Source organism: Neopelma chrysocephalum, unplaced genomic scaffold, assembly GCF_003984885.1.
Source record: "Neopelma chrysocephalum unplaced genomic scaffold, ASM398488v2 Primary Assembly neopelma1_26, whole genome shotgun sequence".
In the NCBI taxonomy this organism is placed as follows: domain Eukaryota; kingdom Metazoa; phylum Chordata; class Aves; order Passeriformes; family Pipridae; genus Neopelma; species Neopelma chrysocephalum.
In genome coordinates this window covers 27,879,438-27,898,812 of record NW_020897695.1, presented here as the reverse complement: position 1 = coordinate 27,898,812, position 19,375 = coordinate 27,879,438, and the positions used below count along the sequence as shown (strand labels likewise).

At 38.9% G+C, this 19,375-nt stretch overlaps 1 long non-coding RNA gene across 2 annotated transcripts in view; it reads right to left on the bottom strand.

Annotated features, from left to right (window-relative positions):
* LOC113964127 overlaps positions 1-19,145 on the bottom strand; it is a 41,052-nt gene extending 21,907 nt beyond the window's left edge. For both annotated transcript variants that reach the window (XR_003533065.1, XR_003533066.1), the window contains exons 1-2: positions 19,034-19,145; positions 18,441-18,602 (exon numbers count right to left, since the gene is read on the bottom strand). This is a non-coding gene — a long non-coding RNA (uncharacterized LOC113964127). The remainder of the gene's footprint in view (positions 1-18,440; positions 18,603-19,033) is intronic.
* Positions 19,146-19,375: the final 230 nt, after the last annotated feature.

Genomic DNA, 19,375 nt, shown 5'->3' with positions numbered 1-19,375 from the left:
ATTTCCTCAAACAACTCCTCCCAAGTAATTTTTCCAAGACAACTCTCAGTTTAAGTGAATGAAGTACATTTATTAGAATGGATAGAAACTGATGCCTAAAAAAAATGATAGGCAGCATTAATCAGCAATGGGGACAAAGAAATTAACTAAATCGTTAGTGAGTTAGCCCTGAGTGACTTTTTATAGAAAGGTCAAATTCTTCCTTAGTCGTCACTGCTAGCTTCATTAGTACACACAAAACTTAACACAGGAGCCTCTTGAGCACTGATTTTTACCTGAAAGTTGACTGACAGTTGCATCCTGAATTGGGGGAGCAAAGGGAAGAATGGGATAACACAGGTAAGAGGTAAGCAGAGAAAAAATCTCACTGTCCCCTCTGCAATCCACTCCCTCTTCCCATCACACATCTTGTACCATCCATCCTTGCTACAGAATCCAAGAGGCAGGAGAAATGAGTCTGTCATTTCAAGCTTAAAACCACACAGACAAAGAGACTCTTTTTCTCCAAAAATGAGAAGTGACTGAGGGAGACAGAATTACAGTGATCTGCTAGTCAGAGATATCATTCCTGAAGAATACCAAGACATTTCTTCTTTGGTTATACTTTCTTTTAAAATATATTTTATTTTAAAATATGTGTTATTTTAAAATATTCTAGTCCAGATGCCTATTTCACCCCCATTTGTCTGACTGCTATCTAAACACTGTCCACACATAATGATCAAGGGGATTACAATAGTGCTTTATCATAGTTCCTCATATTCTCCAATATACATGCCTTTGCCTGTATCCTTGTATCTGTACAAAAGACTAAGACATTCTGTATTGAGGCAATGTTTTAAGTGATTTAGATGCATCCTTCTAGACTGTTCATATGTGGAGATTCCCTTTAATCTTAATTCTGACTTTGTATTAATTTAATAAGCAAATTCAAGCCTCATAAAGCTTTAAATTGAGCAAGAGGAACTGAGTGCTTGGTTTAAAATTTCTTACTAGAAAGATATTGTGAATAAGAAAGACCTTACTCCCGAAAAACAAATTAAATTTATAAGGCCAGGTTTTAACCTGCAAAACAATGTATTTTATAGCTGCAAGGACAGAGAACCTCTTAATTGCCTCACTCCAACACTTGCAGAAGGAATTTGCAACTCCAATCCACTGAAAATCACTCCCTAATCATTCTGCCCCTGCCAGTTAAAATATGCTTCTGTCACTAAATCTGGAGCTATATGTAAGGCCAGTAAGTATCCAACTTCCAGCTTCTCTGCATTAGTTTGCCCAAGTCTCCAAATGTGCTCTCAAGAGAGCAGATTCTTCTTGAGATGCCACTGGTTCAGTAGCAAAACACACCCCAGTTAGACCACCAGAATGGGAGTAGGTAGCTTTTAAAGTAGCAGAAAATAGCATTGCATCAGCAATTCTGCCTCTCTCAAATGTGAAGTAATGTCAGACTACAAGTACATTTACAAGATGTTGTCTTTCCAGAATTTTTCTAGTGGGAAAGTATGACTAGAAATCGAAAGAAAAAAGTTTTTAATCACCTTCTTTTGCTATAATCTAACTAAATTAGAAAGAACTGACTACTAACAACTGCAGAGATTTTAGATAAATCATATATTTTGGACCATATAAGATGATGGCTAAATACAACACCAAGAGACCATACGTATAATGCAATTTTTAATTTTTCCACAAGCTGAGGCAGCCTAAGTTTCATTTACCTAAATCGAGAGACCAAAAACTCTGCAGAACATGAAGATATACTTTATTTGTCACTCAGAGGCGGATATATTCCACTGTGAATACAAAAGAAAATTATCCTTCCTTTCTACACTAAAAGGAGTCTTCAGATCCGTGAACGCTTGTATGATGGTGGAAGACCCATGGGCTTGCCTCTGTGAGAGAGTAGGGAAAATATCAACATGCTACATGCTACATTTTGAAAAATTGGAGGAAAAGTCACATATCCTGTATTATGACATTTGCTCTTTCTGTCTCAAGAAAGTGGAAGCAAGCCAGAGAAGAGTATATGGAATCTAATTTGATCTCCAAACATTTGAAAACTGTGGGATAGAGCAACTTGGGTAGATTTCACAGAAATCTGTAGACATAGGATATGGCACTTACTAAATATGTTCAGATGTTTGGTAACTGTTTCTGAAGCTTTAAAAAACTTTCCATTGTGGGAAAGCCATCTGGCGGGTCATCCGCATTTGCTCAATGAGAAATTCTTTGTAAAAGTGAAAGTTAAGGACTGTCCTGAGCCTGACTGATTAAGAACCAAGAGATATGTCTGCTGGCAGGGCCAAGTCCCAGAACTTTATCAGTTTCAGTTCAGACAAGAATTGCTGGGAGAACAGTCAGACACCCCAGACAGTTTCTGACAGACTTCAGAAGGCCAGTGAACAGTGAGGAAATGCTGTGGCAGGGACAGTCTTCTCAGACTCCAAGCACAGATGACATTTGCACAAACATACTGTGGTTATGCTACAAATTTTAAGAACTGCCTTGGGAACAAGATGAGAATGGAATTCCTTTGTATGCAATAAAAAGTGCCCAAAACCTCATGTTTGGATATGAAACAGTAAGAAAGTGAGCGAGACTGCATAAAGAATACAAACAGAAACACTCTAGTAAGTTTTGTTTAAATTTTTTTTAGGGTATTCAAAGTACATTTTAGTGTTACTGTTTACAATATTTTCTATGTACATTAAACATTTGCTTCATTAAGGAACCATATGGTATTTTAAAAATTTTCTGGAAGCTAATAATGCCTGTTTTCCTGAGCTGTGTCTCCAACCCCTTGAGGTGTGAAACTTTGAGACCATCTTGAAGAATTAGGGCTGTAAACAGTACCTCAGCTAAGAGTTAAAAGTGAGTGGGAAGATGGGAATTTAAGGACCTGAACATAGCTTAGTCTGCCAAAAGCAAACATATTTAAAAAAGAAATACCTTAAAGATGTTAGCCTACATCTCAGCTGATGTCCTTAATTTTACTTTGGGGATATACCGCATCAGCCCAAGTTCAGCATTACTGCAAAAGACCTTCTGATTTCCCTACATAGATAACCTTCCTTCATCAGTGCAAAACCTGTCATTATTATTGGCCTGCTGTTGCCTCATCTCTCTGCAGGACATCTTCCATTCAAGCTTCATGCTGAGGTACTACTATCAAGGCTCTGCCTTGATAAAAGTTGTTAGTATTTTCTGCTCAAAAGCTCTTGGAGTCTTTCCTTCGGAGCAGAAATTCTCATTCCCCATCTTGAATATTGCAGAGTTCCTTCCCTTACCCTTATCAAAAGCAGTCTCACCTCTCTGGAAAGCTGTTTTCCCTTCTTCTAGCTTGTTGGGTTGACTGTATCAAACCTCTCTTCACATCTTTCAGTGGCTTCCTTCTCTCTATGACATCCTTGTTTTCACTTCCAAGGTGCTCCACAATTTGTCCCCTCCTTGAAGTCATCTTATATGATACAGTTAGCCCCTGATGCCAACTTTTCTATGCTCATTTTGTATTTGAGATTTTTCCATGAGTGCTGAATAAATGTTCTCAGAGTGACCTGTTATCTCCCTCCACATTTGTTTTCCCATTGCCTCAACTTTACTAGTAACTCAAGGCCCTGTTCTGTGCTTGTGCCTTTGGGAGTTTTGCTGCAAGAATGAACAGGAGCAAGAGAGAACCTCTGCTATGAGAGACTTGGGATAGTGTTATAAACCTTAGCTGATGTTTTGGTTACCATGTCATCAGTGCATTTCGTTGCATATTGTTTCTCTTTCTTCTAATGGAAAAAGTAAATGAGTAAAGCTGTATTGAATAAGGGGTGGATTTTGTGTTAAACTGTGTGCGATTCAGTTTTAAGAAGGACTGGAAGCACTTCAGTGAAAACTAGTCTGAATCATAAACTTAAAACTGAACATCTCTTGTCCTTGAAATTCAAGGTTGAAGGAAAAGTTCAAGCTTCAAATCTCCTTGGGTTTTGATTCTGGGCTGCATTCAAAACCAGAAGGGACTTATTTTCCAAATGTAATTTGATATGGCCTGGGATAGCATAAATCTCACACAAACATCTGGGAAGAATTTTGCTGATAGAAAGAACATGGAAGTAGTGTTTCTTCATAATGCACAGCATTATAAAACTAACATATATTTTTTCTAAAATAATTTCCACTGTGACATTAAAATGTGGGCCATTTGTCCAGAAGAATAGCAGAGTAACTTTGAATAATTCTTTGCATCCTAATTACATATTGTTATTTTTATTTCTAAGAAAATAAAAATACCTGCTCGGTAGAGCTAATGATGTCCAACACCATCAAAAGGACAGTGTAATTTAGGGAAAATATGTGAGCTTGGCTACATTTTGTGGTCTGTTCTTCTCATACTTCCTGAGCATTCAGAAAGACTGTTTTAAGGATGTTCCAGGACATATTCATGTCTGCTTCACTTAGGTCTTAGTGCAGATCTACTGTCCATTAGTTCCTCTAATTCTTTCCTGAACCTAGTTGTATGCTCTGCCTCCACAGCTTCAAATGGCAAGATGTCACAAAAGCTCACAACACCCTGTGTAAAGACACCCCTTTTTCTGTTTTAAACCAATCTCATCCTAGCTCCAAATGCTCCCAAGTCCAGTCATTGTAGAGTGTGGCAAAGAGAAGTTCTGTATTTGCCTTACCCACTGGCTTTGGATTTCATAACCCTTCATCGCGTCTCTCCTAACCCAGCTGTCTCTTGAAGCTGAACAGTCCCATACTTTTTACTGTCTCCTGGTAAAGTAGCTGCTCCAACTCCTGGAACATTTTGTTATCCTCCTCCTCACCAGCTGCACAATATCCTTCTTCAGTTATGGAGATCAGAAGTATACACTGCATTCAAGATGTGAGCCCATCAAGCTTTTAGATAATTCCCTCCTTCTTCCTTCCTGACAACACCCTGCATTTTTTTGGCTGCTGTTGCATGCTGAGCTAATGATTTCAGCAACAACTAAGAACTCTTCCCTGAGTCATCACTGTCATCTCTATGTTCAACTCAGTGCAACAGACCAGTTCAGATTATTTTATTTCCAGATGCATTTGTTTATATTTATCTGCATTGGTAATCCTTCGCCCCCTTTTTACCCCCAAGCTTTGTTTTCTGAGGTCCTTCTGAAGTTCCTTGCCATTAGCACGGCATTTGGCTGTCTGAGAGTGCTTAATGTCTGTTGCTTGGAGATTGCACTGTGAACTCCCACCACCACATCATTGATGAAGGTTCTGAATAAACCTGGTTTTAACACTGATTCTGAGGGAACAAACTACTGACTCATATCCATTTAGAAAAACCACCTTTAAGGACAGCTATCTGTTTTCTGTCCCTTTACTAAGTTTAATTACATAAATGATCCTTTCCTCCAAATCCATGACAACTTAATTTCCATAATAACCTCTGGTGTGGAACCTTAAAAAATTTTGGAAACTCCAGATTATGTCCTTTATCCTTTATTGACATGATCACTGACACACTCCAAGTGCTTGATCAGGTTACTGAGACAGGATTTCCTTTTGAAGAAGCCATGCACCTTTCCTAAAAGACCATGTTCTCAATGCTTTTACTAATATTTTATAGACTATGTTATCTGAACTGATTTAACAGCCTGCAGTTATATCCAAAGACTTTCTAACCAGACTGCTGCATTAAACAATGATGCCTAATCTCCATAAAGCGTGTTCTCGATGTATTATTCATATCCTGGAGATGGGTAAATGGTGCAAGTTTCCCAAAGCTGTAGCTCTTGCTGAAAATTATTTTTATATGCTAAGTATATAAGTTCAAGGAAAGCCAGCTCCACCAAGTGATCACACCCACTTAATTTCATTGCTAGGCAAAGAAAACAAAACCAAAATAAACCCCAGGTGTGTTACAGCCTTACAGTTATAATGCAATTAGCAGCATGATATGGACTCTTCCTTTCAATTAGGTTTCTCAGATTATATATACAGTCCCCCCATATTTCTATAGGAGTGGTCTTTTTATTTTTCTGTTTTAACTCCTAATTATGTTTGTTTTTCTTTCCCTCTCCATTGTTTTTCCTTCACCCATCAATTTTTCTTTGCCTTTCATATCTCTTAACTTCTTTATTTTTCCCACTAAGAAGTGGGAAAAATGGTAAATTATAACCTTAAATAAAATACTTCCCTTTGTTATTAGAATAGATCTATCTTCCACATTCATTTAAAATCAAAGTGCTGAAAAAAACTGGTCAATTATTGAGAAAATATTACCCTTTCAATGCCAGTAAGAAAAAAGTCTATGCAATATAGAAAAAATCCTTACAATATCAAGTTCTTACAAATACACCTAATTTAAAGTAAGGAACATATGATGTTCTGATTTTTTAAAGAAATGGTTCTGATATTAGACAAACATACATACACACTGCTTACACATGTTATAGTGAAATTGCATGAACCAATACTCTAAGGGCTTGGCCAAACTACTCTGGCTGGCAAAAATAATGATGCAGTATCCAAGCTTGTCTTTTGGGGGTTCACTTCATGGTATTTATCAGTCTTGACATTTCACCCCCACCATGCAGTAGAAAGGTTACTAAGAGCACAGCACAAATAGCCTGTATTCCCAAGAGCATATTTTAATCAGAAAGAAAAACAGTAACTGCAGATGCTGATAAGAAAGGGGCTCTGTGTGAGGGAAATATCAGAAATTGCATGGAAGAGTTTTGCTTGTGCCTGCGGCCAGGCACATCCTGTGGTGCAAAAGGGAATGAACCATCACCTGCCACCAGCTGGAGCTGCTCTCTGGAGTCATGTACAGAGGTGCAGAAGAGATATGTCCTTTTCTTGCTTAGCTTCCATCACCTATCTTTCCTGAGGATTAAAAAAGACAAACAAACAAATAAACATAAAGTTGTTTCTTTTTGTCTATGAGGAAGCAAAATCTGTGGTACACTTGTGGTCTTATTCCCTTAATTTTCTTGGGAAGTACTACTGGAAATGTACCATCCATTACTGTTCCTTCTCTGGTGTACCTTTCAAATTTCTTTTTACTTTATTTTGTAAGCCATAAACAGGAGGGTCAACATGGCTCCATCCTAATTTACAGCTCCCAAGAAAAAATTAAGCAGTATGTGACCACACACGGCTGCTGACTTCCACCATGCTTAGGTGATATGGCTGAGCTGGAGTCACGTCCCAGCCATTCCTGACTCCTTCAGTGTCATCTCTGCCGAGCAGCTGTCTCTGGCTGCCTGCCCCTTACCCCTGCTGCCCAGCAGTCAGGCACCCACTCAAAGTGGCGGCTCGAGTGTGGGACTCCTCTCCATACAGCACAAACTTGCAGCCTTGGACAGGGCCAGAGAGGTGCTGGGGAGCCCTAACCATACAGGCAAACTGGCAAACAGCAAGAGTGAGAGTTCTGGGTGCTGAAACATCTTCAGCCTCTTTGGTTAACCTCAGTGTGCTGTACTAGAGCCACAGTAGCATGCAGGGATGTATTAATCCCTCATAAATCATCACAGGGGAGCGAGAGGCAGGTACAATGGGTACTAGATGAGCACAGGCAAAAATACAAGAGCCAGTGATTTTGAACAAGGTAGGCAGTGAAGGAATAGCAGGAGGTGGTTGCATACACAGGCAAATGGAGCAGAAAGCCTAAGTGTTGAGTCCTGAGCACTCCTCTAGACCAATCATGCTACATCATCTCTTGTTGCACTGTTCCATGGACTGGAAACACTCTTCAGTCTCAGCATCATGATCTGGTGGCTGCATCCCAAAAATGCCCATAGCTGTGCAAGTAGCAAGGGGTGGAAGAGTACGTGCCATCAAGTTTTCACCAGTGCACCATGACACAAAAAGCAGAAATAGTTGAAGGGATTACAGCTTTTTATCCACTTTTCTGCCATGGTAGGGGTGTTGAAAACATTGGGTCCTCAGCTACTCAAGGTCATAATCTGGTACATTAACTTCAACCTCCCTTATTGATCTCTTCACTCACATCAACTCTAGAGTCAATGACTTGAACAAAAATGGGGAAAGGGAAGCACAGAGGTTACGCTGATAGCCTTGGATAGGTAGACTCCTAGCCTGAAGAACGGATCTCTTCCCCGCATATTTAACATCTTCTTCAGAATTTCCCAACATAGCGAACTGGAAAGAACAGGTTCTGTGTGTCTGCAGTTTTGCTACTTTATTGCCTTTTTTTCCAGTTCTGTAACCTTTTTAGGCATTTTGTAGCTGAAAAAAAATCCTTATTTATTGTTTTTGAAGATCTCACATTTCTAAGCGTACCTCATCATCAGAGGGGATCTGCCTCAGGACTTCTGAATGCATGGCACTGTCTGCCCATGATGCAGCCTACATTATCCCGTAAGCAGACACACACTTTCTAGTGCTGAAATTCTCAAGACATCTCTCCACTGTGGCTTCAGCTGCAGTCTCACAACTCTGGACGGTGTGAGGAATATACCAACAAGGCTGACTGCCTCGAAAAGCTGCATGTTACCTAGCAGCAGCATAAAAAAATGTGCCTACTGAGTAGCAGCATCACTGTCACCGCTTGACTGGAGAGCACAATGAGGCTGTTTGAGCCTAAGCCTGATCAGTGTCCAGTAAAAATGAAAAACAATGTTGTAATAAATCAGTTTGAACTCCACTCCCCAGGTATTCAGTGACATTATGATGAATTTCTCCATTCACATGCAATCTGCTTCTTTCTTTGCCAAAGTTTCTCCATCATATTTTCAATTCCAAAGTCATGGTCATCGATATTTGATTAATTTAACAAGAGATAGTTAAGATAACCTGGGGATATTATTTAGATGTAGAAGCCAGACATTAAAAATGAAGCACTTCTTAGAGTGTCCATAGGTCAATCATTACTCAAGTAGAAGATGCAGTGCAGAATTAAGTGGTTTTCTACCTTTGCCTGATGTAGGTTTATATCAGCCCTAAAATAAGCTCTCTACACAACCCCACAACAATTACATCATGCGTTGTTTACATCTGACTGAGGTTTAATAACATTTAAACTTGAAAAAAGGCTGCAGTTTTTAGTCTTCCATGATACCTTACAAGCAAAATGTTCTCTATCAGGATATTTTGCCCATGTACTATATAAAAAATGTATAATGTGAATGTGGAGTATAAATATTTATACCACATTCACTTAACCTCAATCCATCACATATGTTCAGCTTTAACTGTGTAAGTTTTGGGGAAGTATAGCTTCCAGGGCAACTTGTCAATAGCCCATGCCTATTATAGAATGGTTTTTCCTTCCTTCTTCCTCTGTACCCCACAGGGAAAGAACACGGTGGTCAAGACCAGAATTTTTCATTCCAAAGCATAATTTATTATTAAAAGATTAATTTGTTGATAACTGCATGTTAATCTTTCCTAAGTTACAGACAAACACCACAAGGCATTATCCAAACTATGTTGGAGATATTCCCGAGGGTTTTCATATCTTCAGCAGGTTTTGATGTTATCTTTGGCAGCACTCTAGCTGATCTCTTTACATATTGACTAGTGCCCTCACAAATTAGACCACTATTATACTTCTTATTGTAGAGGTCTTTAATTAATTAGTTCCATTTAAATCTCTTTGTTCTTGAAGCTTCATTAAACAAATGGATAGAACTCATTTCCAGCTATCCTTACAGGATGAGTGTACGGTCTTCCTTACATTGGTGTGGATGGATGCTTTCATACTACTCTTGTATTTCAGACTGTCCAGGCTTGCCTTGCATATATAGGTATCCTCTCTCACTAACAATTATCATGCACCACATCTGCAGGGGGATGGAGAAATTAATTAACAAAACTTTATTTTGCTTTAATTTTTTGAAAAACATTTTTGTCCAGTAAATGAAACAGATTAGCAAAAAAATATGAATTATGTAAGTGACACTACATGGATCACAGTTACTTAATATATTAAATGTCATCTAATGTTGTAAGTTTTCTTAGTATAAAACCACCGCACACACAGGATTTCATGTAAACAATTAGAAATTATATCTTAGCCCCACAAAAGAAAAAGACTTCCAAGGCTTTCATTAATTTTCACGTAAAAATATACAATTAATACTTATCACGGAATGTTCATTTTTCAATCTTTTTCCAAAAGCCACAGCTCAATGTATGAAAGGGGAGTTGAAAATAACACAGTTGTTCAACATCATGCCAATTAAAATGAATGTTTAGCTGAGTTGAATATGGGTGAAAATGCACTCACAGAATAAACAATTTAATTTTCCTCCTTAAGAGTGACCTTGCAAAAGCAGCTTTGCTCCAGGAAGTAATAACTGACTCATCATGATGACTAGTTCAAAATTAAAAGTGCCTCTGACTTTCCACACAATGCAAGTCATGGAAGGTAATAGGCTCTACCTTGGTAAGAAGCCAGCCAGCTCCACTCAAGGTCATCCAGTCAGGCACTGCTATTTTTGATAGCTAAACAAGGCCAAACCACTGCAATTTTCAAAGAAAGAAGACCTAATAAATTTGAGAGGTAAGGACTGGGAAGGAAAGCCAAGTCACCCCATTGTGAGGAAGGAAAGTGAACACAGTGCAGAGAGCTGGGGCTTGGACTAAGCCTGCTTCAGCTGCCCAGTGACATAAAAACTGAAAGAAGAAGAAGGATGGATTAGAAAAATGTAATAAAACTGTTTAGGAATTTCTCCTTTTATTAGCTCTATTGAATGGCCTTACTTTCCAAGGGAAGGCATCAAGCAGAGGGTATTTTAAAATCTTATAACTGCAGAACACAGCATGAGATCTGAAAGTCAGAGGATTTTTCTTGGAGAGTATGCCACCGAAGGATTGTTGCCTGTCACTGAGGGTTTGTGTTGTACACCCTATGGCCTTTCTGAGTGTACCATACATGTGGCCTCCCTGTAAGGCAGGGACATTGTCCAGCCTCCCAGGAGCTGGCTGGTTGCAGCTGCCTGTGGTCACCTTGCTCAGGTATGGTAGGGCTGAGCCCTGCCAGCCTCGCTCACCCTCAGCTCCTGCTCTGTTCCTCCTGCAGGGTAGCCTGTCCTTGCCACAGCCTGACAGATGAATCTTACAACAGAACAACGTTCAACAAAATGTAGTGTCTGTTTTACATAAGCTATTTATGGACCTGGGTCATTCAGACAAGGAAGAGAGCAGGCTCAGAGGGCTGTTTGCAGTCCCATCACAATCATCCAATGTTTTTACCATTATTCTTCACAACGCTGAAGAACAAGAGCAGTAAGAAATGAGCACTGCAGCATTGTAGTGACAAGATAAAACTGTATTCAGGCTAAATAGGGTAGCTGCTATCTGAAGCCTCAGGGTTTCAACTACAAAGCCAGTGTTAAGATTATGTTGATCAGATGGTTTTTCTACACAGAGAAAAGAAGAGGACAATCGAGCAAATTAGCAGAGGGAGGAAAGAGAGACTGCATGTCTGGAATATGTGCAGTAAACCACAGAATTCATTATAAATCATAGCTATGTGTACATTTGCTAAGCCAGCTGTGTATAATATTTTATACATGCTATAGGGTAGTTTTGCACCAATAACTCTTTAAACATCATTCTGTTTCTACACTGAAAGTCTGTCAGTTTACTGAAGTTCACCATTTCTTTGACAAAACCATATTAAATAAATAATCCACTGCTTTGATGTTTTTGGTTTAAGGAAAATGAAAACAACATTCTGCCCGTGAATGCTGCAAGGAATTCCATTTTCCAGCATTAACAGCGAACTGTCACTTGTGCAGTCACATCTGCATGCACACCTCCAGTATGGGTTGATGATAGGGTTTACATGCAACCTGGTCTGGTGGAAAGTGTCCCTGCCCATGGAGGACGTGTTGGAACTAAAAGATCTGTAAGGTCCCTTCCAACCCAAATCCTGCTGTGATTCTATGAAGAATGGAAAAACATTTAATTTCAGTGGTCCAAATCAATCTGTTGGTCTTTTTTGCTCAGATTTAATAACCTGGTACTGCACAACTGTGAGATGCTGTTTAACAGTTTCTGAAGAGGATGTCATATCATTATTAGCCTGGCACATTACAGTTAACAGACATCACTCAGAACCCAGAAAATAGTGTCTGTAATCCCATAGGGTTCATGCTAACTATTGGGATAGGTTACTGCGGGGGAAAGAAAGAGTGAGAGAAAGAGTGAGAGAAAGAGAGACTACCATGAAAACTGATAGTCTTTGAGACAGAGCCTGGACTCCTGATACTCATTTTTACCTTCAGCTTTGTGCCCTTTTCACTAAATCCACCATGTTTAATATACTGCTGCAACATGATTGTTTCTACTTGGCTTGTTAACACCCTAAGGCCGATTGACATTTTGGTTAGCATATATCACATTCATTAGTAGTCAGAGAAGACATCAGAGACTCTTGTTCCCAAGCTGGAATTCCAAAAAAAGACTTCATTTTCACCCGGCTTACCTTTATGATAGAAATGCAGTACAGTCACTAAAATCATTCCAAGAACAAGGGATCAGAAATCAGCAACTGCAAATCTTTTGTCATAAGGAATTACTTCCTTCTCCAGGTGAAGCAGTTGATGGCCATCCTGATCCTCCTCCTGACTAAATAATCAAAACTATGGCTCTGAATCAGATTCAGAATGAACTGGGGGACCTGTTCCCTGCCATGCTTCTATAAAACACTGGTACCTAAGAGCTTTCTGACACTACCCGCTTCTCCGTGACTGGGACATCTGCAAGACAGATATATATTGACATCTACATATCTACAGACAGACTAAGCTATAGATATAAATATCTGGATATCTATCTACCTACTGTATCTAGGTGCAGATAGCTACTGATATAGACATGCAAGTATCTTACATCCTAGTAGTTTGATACACAGATGTCTAGCTAGCTAGCTCTATACAGATACCAAAATCTAGGTAGATAAAAGTATCAAGATATAGATAATCTTTCTATCTATCTATCTATCTATATCTATCTAACCTATCTACAGATATCTAGAGCTGTATGGTTACCTATCTAGATCTACAAATATCTACATAGACAGATATCTAGATAAATCCAGACAGATAGATAATCTTTAACCATATAGATCTGATGTGATGGTGATGATACCGATATAAGTCTATCCGTTCCCAACCAGATGAGTGTAGATACTGGATACCAGACCAAGACGTGTAGTTCAATCATTTGCTGGTTACTCCATTCATTTCAGCCCAGCTAAAGGAAAGTGATATTCTCACCAAACTAACAGTATGGACAGAAGAAAATGATATTGTTCACTACCCACTATTTGATAAAGCTGTACTGCTGAAACAACAGGAATTTGATTGGATTTCATCAGAGGTCTCTCTGATTCTTCATTTTCTTGGAGATATTTAATTTAGATTTCTATTAAAGTGAATTAAATTAGTATTAACCTTGTCTGTGAAAACAATGCTTCAGAAAGGTAAATATATTTCTCTTGGCATGCATGAAAATGAGATGCTAGATTGTCCAAATCTCAATGCAGATGGAGCCTTCCTAATAAGTTATCACCAATGTGTAAGTCTATTAAGTTTGTAGATTGTCAAGTGGGATGATACTGGATGAATTTAGAGAAATCAGTCTTTGAATATGTTTAGAGATGGGTCTATGATACCATTCTGGTTCTAAATTTTACCTGGGTAGAAAAAAGCATGGAATGTCACCACCATGTTAGGTGGACACATGTCTGAGCAAAACTGACAAGCTGAGATACAGTTTATCGGATTGGCTTTGTAGGAACTGGATAAACTTTATTATCAACTATATATTGTCTAAATTATTAATTGAGCAGAAAGAAATGAGACAGAAAAACATTTAATAAAAACCTACAGTTCACTGGTAGCTATTAAACTGAGGTTAGCTTCCTAGGTTCATACTGTTTTTTAGCAAATGCAGGGAAAAAAATGGCTCATCTTACTCTTGTTTGCCTAATTTTGGTGATGATTATGATTTTATAGGGGCTGAAAATTGTATATCAGTCTCCAGAGTATCTCTATTACAGCTTGGGTTCAGATGTACCCTACTAAATTATTACCTGACTTAAATTTTCATGAGTGCTGCCTGAATACCTGGCTTTTGATGTTCAAGATAAATTAAAATAAAGTCTTATTCTGTAGTGAACTTGAGGCATCATCTGCCTGCCATGTATTTGTTTATTACATCCAGTTCTATTTTGTAATTGTTCCTAAACAGAACAATCTATCTAACTATCTATCTATGGCAGAATTTCTATCCCTGTGACTCAGTTCTAAAGAAAGACATGAAAAAATCTGTAATATTGTGAGTTACATGATTACCTAAGTTCCCAAAGTGTTCTTAGAAGAGGAAATGGCAAGCACATACTTAGCTTATCACTAATTCAAAGCATGTTCGAATCTATAAGTGGGATGCAACTAACAGATAAATCTCACTGCACAGAAGGTCTATTTTAGCCATGACTTCGTAGTTAAGGTGACATTTTTCTAAAAGAATACCAATGACTGTCCTTACATGCTCAGCCAACTCCGCAACTCCTTTAGGTATGCTGATAAGTACTTTGCACAAATTGTGGTTCTCTTCAGGTGAGATTGCAAAGTAAAAGGCAGATCAAGACATGTTTGTTAAGCACAAATTATGATTTCTTTCAATCATGCCAGGTTACGTGCAAATATCACAGTAGAATAATTCTCTACTATGTTTCACTAGCATACTGTAGTCTTGCTTTTCTGAAAATCACTGAGTTTTCTGAAGGGTAAAAGCAAAACAAGAATATAAAATAAAAATAGAAAATCCAACAGGTTTGGGTCACTCCTCTCCCACAAAGTTATACAAGCTTTATTTTTATTGCAAAGAAAGACTTTGATCCATGTCTTTGATGCCCTGTGCACTTTCCTTCACAGACCCTATCGCTGCACTGTGTTTTCAAAGAATAATATTCACTTTGAGTTCTCCTTGTTTCAGAAAGTCCACCCCCACTGACACTTCTACTATGCTGATGGAGATAATATCAGTGCCTTGTACCATATTTTATCCTGGTATTCTTATGGCATAAAATGGTATTACACAGCAATTGGTTTCATTTGGGTCATAAACCTGTCTTGCATGGTAGGTCTGAATTTTCTAAAGGTGCAGAAAACTGTTTGTCTTGCCAGAATATGAAGAAGACATATATCAAAATTTTACAAATTACAACAACAAAATCCAGGAATCATAGCTCAATTTCGACTGGGAAGATTTGACCCAGCATTTCAGGGTGTAGAAGGTCAGAAGCTGCCAATATTTGCTTTTCACCAACTAAGAAGAGCTAGTTTTCCTTTACTCTCTTCCCTCCTTTTCAGTCCCACACTTCTTTTCTCTGTACGTTCCATTTGTCCTTGAACCAGATTGGCTCTGATCTTCTCTGACTGCTTGCTAGACTAGTGAAAGGGGGTGAAATGGAACAGACATAGAGAGTCCTATGGTATGAAAGAGAACAAAGGAAAAAGGAAGAACATGGGGTCTGTAGCGTTTGACCCTTCTCATACGCATCACACTGCAGCACAGCACATTGCACCCGGGGCTGCATTGTATGATCATACCTCATAAAGATGTGTTATAACCTATTGGAGTAACGCCACTGAGGACTGTGCTACTCCCTTGCAAACAAACATCTTCTCTTAAAAATCATCTGAACACACGGCAAAATCTCCAGGCTGACTTGAAGTCAGCGTTTGAAAACTGTGTGGAAGAAACCATCTTCAAAAGAAGGTGCTATTAGAAAGTTTTTGTTTTTAAATATTTGTTTTTAAAATGGAGCAGTATAACAACAAACATTACCAACAGATCCTATAGAAGTGATAGATGTTTAGTTTTCTAGTGAAGCTGTCAGGATAAAGGCTTGTAGAATTTGACTGAAGTATTTGAACTCTATAATTTCTGGTTCAGCTGTTTTCATAAGCTGTTTTCTGATAAGCAGTCAAAATGCCAGCTACCTAAAGGACTATTAGGTGAAAAGGCCTAGCCTTCCCATTCTCCCCACAGCAAAACCCTTTCTGTAGAGTTTCTCTAATTTTTAAGCTATGGAGTCTATCAAGAACACATTTTGTCTTTGGCTAGCTGCTGAAAAAATTCTATATATAGGATGGTAATATTATGTAGTTTTATGACTACATTATTTTATCCCTGTTTCACTTCATCTTTTTGGGACTCATCCATCCATCCATCTTTTGTTGCCATTGGACCCTGAATCTTCCACTGTTTATCAGAATAATTAGAACAAACAATAATTGAGATTTACTGGAGCTCTTACAACTCATTCAGTGGGTTCCCAAGGAGTCTTGGAAATTGAACAAGTTCATATTTTGCCTTTTCCTTTCCCACCAAGGCATGGGCCAATTGCCTGGCAAGCTCATGATGCTGCACTAAACTGTCCTTTGACATTAAAGAGTTTGATAGCAGATCACAATTTCCCTTTCTCTACATGCCAGTTAGAGTGGGAGAGCTCAGGCATTTCTCAGTTTCTCCAGATGACTAAAAAGGACTGGTTTTCACAGTGCAGAGAGCCAAGTTTAGTCTGTCTTGTTGAAAACAACACTGTGCACAAGAGTGGCTGAATATGAAATTAAAGAGAGATGTAATGAGGGGGTAGTAAGGATCTGACCAGAGTCCATGCACAGGACCCTCTGGAGAGAGGAAGATAGAAGACAGTTTTCCAACTGGTATTACAACCTCAGTTACAGCATCCTGCACAGAAGAGGTGTCATAAGGAATTGGCACAGGGAGCACAGGACCTCTGCTGCACTCTGAGTTCAGCGCTTCACTGACTCAAGCACTGTCACACTGGGTCTCAGGGCACCACAATGAGCAACCTGACAGTGCTGAGACTTACCACCACCCTTACATACATGTGGTGGGCAGAGAGTCCTGGAATGGACACCAGTCATCTGACACTACCTTAAGCTCTTCAAATAAATATCTGGCTAGCTGGGCCAAGGAACACATCATTGCACTTCTGCTATCATAATATTTGTGTTCAACTCCTGCATGTTCTAAAGCAAACATAGCAGAGAGTATTACTACTGGTGGAAAGATTACAGTCTGGAAAGAAAAGGGCTACTTTCTTGAAGGGTTAAAAGAAGGTTGCGCTCCTTCTTTGTAGTTCTCTGCACCATACCAGAATGGAAACTTCTTGAAGACCACCTACGCCTTTTTTTTTCTTTCTTTTTAAGAATATTAGGTATTAGATTTGAAATGTTGAAGCCGAATTGTCAGTTTAAAATTTACATAATGCAGGTCTTTGGCAAGGCTGCACATCTTTTCAGCAGGACTTCTCCTGGGAAACAGAATTTTAGAAAAATATCTTGAAACTTGAGTTATGTAAAATAAAGAAAGATTACTGTCAAATAACTAGTTCATGGAAAGCATCAGTCATATCCAAAGTGATCTGTAATGAGCTGTGTGCTTATTAAAATAAAACAGTAAATGTGAACTACTTGGTGTATATTTTATCATCTACATCTTAATACATTACCAGTTAAATACGCTTGGTGACTCTGAGACGATCAGCTGCACGGGACCTGTGTCTCACCCCTCCAAAACAAAGCCATGGCACTTCATTTCCACCACACTGGAAAACAGCCTATTCATCACTGCCATTGGGACTGTAGCTACCTGACATTTTCCTGATAGGGAGAGCAGAGGATTTTGCCAAGAGCTATTTGCTTGCTCACTGCTGCCATGAAGCATTGCTCCTGGCCTTTGGTTGGGATGCTCTACTCAGCACATAATAACCAGTGCATAGGTCACATGAGAGCAGAAGCAGGAGAGAGATCAAGATGTAAATGTAAATCTGTACCAGCAATAAACAAAAAACTAGCTAAGTTAGCTCAGTCAGGTTAAAAAAAAAGAAAAAGAGACTGCAAAAGTCAGAATGAAGCTGTCGATTGTACCTTTGCAATGGGTTGATGGCATATACTCATGTTCTGATATGTATTTTTTCCCCCTTTCCCAGGAAAGACAATGACAGGCCATGGAGTCACAATCAAGGGTTGAACAACAAGAAAATTACAATGGATTTGTACTTCCATTTCCTTATTGTTTCTTTCAACTGGCAAAAAGTGTTCCATTTCAGATGCATTTGAACCACAAAATATAATAGGGACAGCAGAGGGAGAAAGTAGAAGGAAAAAGGAAGGGAGAGGAAAGAAATGTGGGCTAGAAAATGCACAGCAGGATTAGGTAAGTATGCTGTTAGCATTCCTGATGTGGGTATGTACATGTCCAGGGAGCTTTCTGATGTGCTGTTGCTTTGATAAGCAGAACACTCTGTAGGTTTGGGTTAAGAAAAAGCAAAATCAGCCAAAGGAAAGTGTCAGGTCCAACATTTGATAAAATTGGCCTAAACATCAGTTGAGAAATGAACCTCTTATGGTTTTCATTAGATCAACATATATGTGAGCTGATATGGAAGCACTTACTCCAAGTCCTAGAATGGCAATGCAGATCCAACGGCCCCTGGAGGGGTAGTGCAGAGCCTGGTCTGACCAGTAAGGGCTTCCTCAGAACTGCCTCCTTTCCGATTCTTTCTTATTATAAAAATACATCAGCTGGCTCTTGAAAGAATAATGAACAACTGGCCTCTGGTAGAAAAAGTAACACCAAATCACAGACATGCACAGATTTGTAGGTTATATGTGCTTTTCCCATAAGCAAAAGCTAGAGAATTCATGCAAATCTAAATTTTGCTCTCCTCTTACTCTAATAATGCCTTACTTTAATAATGCCTCCATTTAATTTTTCTTAGCCCTTTCCCAAGAGATATCACAATTATAACTAGCATTATGCTAAACCAGGTGATGCAGAAAGTGTTCACACAATATATTTCTCATCCACATTTCACAAGAAAATTGGGAATATTCTGGTGCTGGACATAGATCCTGTACCCAGTAACATATACATGCTAACAGCAGACAGGAGCCTTTTATTTTATAAAATGGTAACATAAAACATATGCACAATGTGTGCTTACTTAACTTTAGCTTGCCACATGTACAGAAAACATGATACTCACAAATGCCCTCTGTAAGTGTTCATCTTTCATGTTTTCTCTGAAGAAACTTCACCACGCTGAGGTGCCGAACATGGCTAAAGCCCAGTGTGATGTCAGTGGTGGAAAGTGCTCATCACTGCACAGAACAGAGGGAAAGGGAAAGAATGGTAGGAGAAAGGTCTTCTGCTACCTTGTAACTTAGAAATCCTAGTTTTCCATGTTAAACAGACAAGATAAGTGTATTTCCTGTATTCCTGTGTCCTAGAGAACCAAAAATTCTTTAGGAAACCTCTTCACAGAAGAAATTAGTCTCATGTAGGACCCATCCCCCGCATACCCATTCAAAGTAACACCCTGAAGAAC